The following is a 6,029-nucleotide window of genomic DNA, read 5'->3' as shown; positions in this document are numbered from 1 at the left end:
TCCCGAGAAACTAAGTCAAGATCTCGAGATAATAAGTCGGGATCTCGCGATAATAAGTCGGGATCTCGCGATAATAAGTCGGGATCTCGCGATAATAAGTCGGGATCTCGAGATCTCGACTTAGTTTCTCGGGATCTCGCGATAATAAGTCGGGATTTCTTTCCTTTTTTTTTTTTCTCCATGTCCCCTTAGGGGCTCCGTAGGTGTGAGCTTTTACCAGGATTTTTTTTCTTTTTTTTTTTGCGTGGTTTCGCTTCTCGGAAACGGACAGATGTTACGTCTGCAGCTCCTCCAGAACGCCGCTCTCCTGGGTAACGTGAACCAAGAAGGCTCCATTTGTTAAATCCGCTGCTGGATGAGTTACTTCCAGCGGTTTCTAATTCTTCGCAGTCCGCAGTGGTTGAGCAGCGGACTGCGCATGTTACAGTCTAATTAACTTTTGCATCGTCATTTATTTCCTCAAGATAAACTGCCGGCTCCTCAAATGGATCCTCAACGTTGCATTCTCTTTAGTTTTTTCTCTGTAATGGAGACTTGAATTTAACGCGCCATTTCAACCAAAGGTTTGTAATGCGCTTCCTAACCAGACGCTCCAAAGCGTCCGGTCCAGAACTCTTCAACACTCTGTCAGCTCCCGGTCAGAAAGAGGCATTTAGTTCAGATGATATTCAGAAAGGATTTTTTTAATTAATTGATTTTAGTTGCCTCTGAGACTAAATCTTTGCGTAAAGTCTATAATGTCTGCCCATGTGACTTGTTTTTATTATTTGTTTGCTTACATTTAAACACTGATTTAAATATCGTAATTTTTAAACTGAGCAGTAATTTTACATCCATGGAAACTCAAATGCAATATTTAGCAGGGATGCACTCCTGATTTGTACCGTCAATGTGGCCCGTTGAGGGTGGCCAATATGCTGAAGTGGCCCTCGGTGAAATTGAGTTTGACACCCCTGGTCTAAATGGTTAACTGTTAAGTCGGGATGTCATACAGCTGTTAATAGCAAAGTGTATGACGATCTAACTTCTACATCATGATGTTATGTTGCTGATTAAATAAAAGCATGTGGCAATGACAGCATTTACTTGTCTGACAGATACAGTCATCAGTTTGTGCTAAGTGTATGATGATCTGACAGTGTAATATGATGTGAAAATATTTACAATATTTGCACTTGAGTCAACTGTTTGTAATCCTGGGTATGAGAAAGTTTTGTGTTTCACATAATAGCCTGATTTGTAATATATTGTTCATAATTTATAACATATCAGCATTGAAAAATGTGTGCTACATCTTCTACAGAATATATTTGGTTGAAAATTATTTTTGTGAGTAAATATTGAAAATGCAGCAACAGCAATGTTTCACTTATGTAATGTGAAATAGCAAAATAATTTAGAGGAAATTATTATGTCTTTTGGTATTATACTGGGCAATGAATGTTTTTTAACATTCTGCCTGAATGTTCAACAATGCATTGGACATGTATTACAGTTATCAAATAATACTTATGCCGACAGTGAAACATTGTGTAAAAAATGCACAAAACTATAACAGATGTGTCAGCATCTAACTAATTTTATATTTCCTGTAGGACCAATAGAAACTCAATTTTTTACATTTGTTTTCTGATTCAGAGATTAATAAGTGGAGAACTGTTTACCTTAAAAGCCCTTGAAAACTAAAGAAATAAATTTTTAAATTCTCAATAACATTTGTCCATCCAGGGAACTATTACGATAAAGATTCAACTTTGACACTAACAGTTGTACCTTTTGCGACAAGGATATTGAAACAACAGATCATCTCTTTTTCTGTGCACACTGGAACATTTTGGGGAAACTTTCAGGACTGGATCTCATCAAAAAGCTTTTCCTACCTCTTCCCTTAAACAGAGAGGATGTAATATTTGGAACCACCCTCGGAGACAAAAGAAATTACTACCTGCTGATCCTTGCCAAATGTTTCATCCACTCCTGTAAATGGGGAAATAGAAAACCAGACTTTTCAACCTTTAAAAGCGTCTGATGGACAACCCCTCAAGAGTCTTAAAACTGATGAAAAAAAGTATACAAAACAGCTAGTTGATGCCTATAATGAGCTGAATTTATTTGATGAGAAATAGTGCCCCTATGTTTGTTTTTCTTTCTTTCTCTGTTTAATGTCACATTTTTCTTTCATCTCATATTTAAACCTGTAAGATTTGATGTCTTCTTGTATATACATGCCACGTGATTCTATACAATTGTTCAAAATGTTTAATTAAAAAAATACATTTTAATTAAAGGCAACGCTTTTGTCAGTGTTGCCTTCAAGGGGTGTGGGAAATTTCACTATCAAAGAGCAGGATCCGTCAAAGAGCCGCATGCGGCTCGAAAGCCGCAGGTTCGCCACCCCTGATATACTTTATCAACTGTTTTGTATTATATCGTCATTGTTTGTCTCTTTCCTGTGATTGTTATTTGTAAATGTAAAAATAGCAATAAAGCAAGAAGAAGAGAAACAACTTCCTGTGTGAGTGCCGAAGGGGCAGTGAAATGGCGGAGGGAAACAGTTCTGGTTGGCTAATTTAGCTGTCATTCAGCTTACGCTGCAAATACGTTTCCCAACTGACCTACTAACACAGATCTAGACACTGGCCATATTAAGAATATAACCAAGGTACCAAGGAAGACAGTCACTTGTAGGAATTCCATCAAGATCCTAAGCCTCGCTCATATCTTGAACTATGTGAAAGGAACTAAGACCAAACTCATCGAGGTATAAAAGGTAGACATCTTATTGTTCGATGTTGATTTTAAGTCTGAAAACGCTGTCTGATGATATTTGCGAACTTGAAAGAGTTCCAACAGCACATACGTTAGCTTACCTTTCACTTGCCCTTTGGTAAACTAAACAGGAGAGCTGAGGAAACGCCTCCTTAAGTCGAGAATGTCGGCAATTGAATCATTTCGTGACTTTTTTTAAAAATCCATTGCAATTCTGTGGATTCGTGTTTCGTAGGCTTGATGTTAATTGTCACAAATGTAGGTACGTTGTTATTATAGAATTTGGTATGGCAGAGGTAAAAAGAATAACGATATAGAAGCATGATGAGTCAGATGGTTGCAAGTCCTGGTTACTCTGTTGGGATGAGTGATTTTTTTGTGCTGTTACGTTTAAGGGCGTCTGTGGACCAGGTCATGAGAAAGACGTTATGATTTCATACAACCGAGTGAAATCTTAGTTTTGTCTTTCTGCTGCATGTGACTCGTTTCGGGTCATTAAATCAATACGCCGGCACTCCAGTAGCAAAACTAACACACGTTTTTATAGTTATTGACACTGAATAAAAACCGCATGACTACAAGAGAAATCGCTAACAGAAGGCCGAAGCAAGGGCGTGGATTATTCTGTAATACAGGCGAATAATGAAGGAATTTGGAGCAATAAGGTGGAGCTGACGGCCTATGGCTAAAATTGCTGGAAGAAAATACAGCAGGAAACCCTCATCTGCGACTCTAGTTGAAACATTGGCATATTAAACTTATGTTGCTACGTTATTGCCATATTAAGACAATGAGTAAGTTGAGTATTAGTATCCTTTAGGAAACATAAAGGGCTACTGTGGCCACTTAGACTGAGCTGTGCTGATGTAAGCATTTCCTCAAATGTTTTAATGGGTGACAAACGTGAAATATAACTGTTCTGGCATGAAGCGAGTTTCACAACAACCTGGAGAACTGACTCTAACTGGGCCTCTTAGTAATATCACACAATTTTATAGAAGTTACAGATGAAACGTACTACTGTTAGTAGCTTTACTGTACTTGCCTGTTGCCTTCTCTATTTTGTCCAAGATTCTCTAAACTGATCTGAAGTTCACCAGTGTTACAGACTTTGTAAAAATTTAATAAACTTTTACAACTAACTGTTTAATGTGATTACCATAGTATAGTAAAGGACTATACTTTGGTATATACTTTGCTTAGAGGACTAAGCAAATTTCTCTTTTATATTAGCCAATAATTTAATTTTACCTAATTGCTGCTCTAGGAACAATGGTTTACAAATAAACTTTGGCTCCCATGCTTTATGAAATATTTCAATGCTCTGAATACAGCCAGGATCTATGAACAAATTATATAATTAGTCCAGGGGAGGAAAAAAAAACATAGAAAAACTGGTGGTTGTATTCTTTTTTTCCTCAGTCATGTTACCATAGCAACCAATAAACAACAGCTCCACAGAGCAGAAGTTGCATTCAAGTGTATCAGGAATTAACATTCCTGAAAACACAAAAGCATTTCCCACACAAAAAAATATGTAAAAACACCCAAACAAAACATTCAGACCGTTACAGTTTTATGTTTTTTGATTTTCCAGACTTAATGTTAACTTTGCGATCATTAAGAACCTGATGTTAGCAGTGGTTGATTAGTTAATTTAAAAACTTGTTCTTCTAATTATCTGTCAGAAAATATATGTGGGTCACCTTATTTTGTGTTAACTGAACCAAAACACACCAAACTGTGCAGCACAGGTACATATTAAGGTTGTCAAAGTCAACCTTAATATGTACCTACATTATTAATATTTTTTTTACTTAAAACTTTTTACTGACCTGTGAAATGTTATTCCCATGGACCTTGTTATCTTGCTGTCATAGACAAATAGCAAAACTTTGTGTCCCCTTTTCAGATTCTTTGCTTGATTGTATCATTTTCCCAAGAACCAATATTCTTGACTCAATGCAAAGAAATGGCCCGTGACGCACGTAAGTCAGGTGATGTCCAAATCCACTAATCACTGAGTGAACTTGTCATTTACGGGATGTTTTACAAAGGAATTTTAAAAAGCAGTCATGCACTGGCTATTAATGCTTTGAACAGAGTGAGCAGCTGCTGCCGAGTTACTGTCTGCAAATAGAGGAAGACACATAAAGGAAAAAAGGTGTAGGAAATATTGGTGGGGACATCTCCACACCAGTCCTCCAGAAAATTACCCCTGTGGATGCCTAATTTAAACAGATGACTATAAAAACAGCAAATTTCTCAGTGTACAAATAATACTGATTTCTAGGTAACACCAATATGAAATCAGTCATTTGTTTACTGTAATAACAAAGTGTTTACAATTTGCAGGGCTCTTTTGAGAGACAAAATTGAGTAGGCAAAGGGCAGTGGGAAAGGACTATGTAAAATCGACTTGTTTGATTTTACAAAGTTGCATTATTACAGAGTCCCCAAAGGGACATGTAGGATTTTTTTCTTTTGCAAAAGTATTGCTTTACCTCGCAAAAGGTTTTGCGTTCTCTCGCAATAATGTACTGATCAGTTCATGCGGCATAATTTAATGCTATAGCCTTTCTAAGGGTTGCCATCGTATTTTCTGCTATATTGTAAGGTTTTTGTAAGGTTTTTCCATGTACGTTAATATCTTGTGAAATATCTGAAGTTTTATATCTTTCTCTTTAGGATACAAATGCACCACAAACCTATGAAATAAACAGAAACTTTCCATAAAAAGGAAAGAAATAAAAAATACATCCAAACTATTTGGACTATTTCTGAGTTATCATCACAGGATAATGAGTCATCTGACAGTTTTGATTTTTTTGTATTGGTAGTCTGAATGGTTTAAAGAGACGTTTTCCTATGCAGTTCCATCTCAGCCTTATACAAGCAGACATAAACATGTAGTGAATAAATCGATTTTCAATCAGTTTTTTGCACCAAAGAGTTAATAATAAATATGTTTTCACTGAGGCTCTTTAAACGTGTATACATTTGAAATTTTAAATTGACATTTGTGAGTCAATTTATAAAATGGACTAGCAAGTATGGGGGAATTTTCCTGCCATAATCCAAGAGCACATGTTTTCAGTCTGAAAGCAGGATTTCATGTCTTTCTTCTCAAAACTTGTAATGCTTGTACTCAAAACTTCTCCTCTCGCTCAAACTTAAGCTGTATTCACACTGCACCTCGAAGGGACCCAATTCTGATTTTTTTTCAAATTGGATTTTTTTTTTTTTTTTGGCATGGCCAA

The 6,029-nt window shown here is 36.5% G+C and overlaps 1 protein-coding gene across 1 annotated transcript in view; it reads left to right on the top strand.

Annotated features, from left to right (window-relative positions):
• The first annotated feature begins 2,595 nt into the window (after positions 1-2,595).
• nfil3 (nuclear factor, interleukin 3 regulated) overlaps positions 2,596-6,029 on the top strand; it is a 7,772-nt gene continuing 4,338 nt past the window's right edge. Inside the window, exon 1 of the mRNA XM_007543165.2 lies at positions 2,596-2,770. The gene's annotated coding sequence lies outside the window, so the exon portion shown is untranslated. The remainder of the gene's footprint in view (positions 2,771-6,029) is intronic.

The sequence above is a fragment of the Poecilia formosa genome, unplaced genomic scaffold (genome assembly GCF_000485575.1).
Source record: "Poecilia formosa unplaced genomic scaffold, Poecilia_formosa-5.1.2 Scaffold777, whole genome shotgun sequence".
Classification (NCBI taxonomy): Eukaryota; Metazoa; Chordata; class Actinopteri; order Cyprinodontiformes; family Poeciliidae; genus Poecilia; species Poecilia formosa.
Note: the sequence above shows the minus strand (reverse complement) of the source record. Positions and strands in the feature narration are given on the sequence as shown.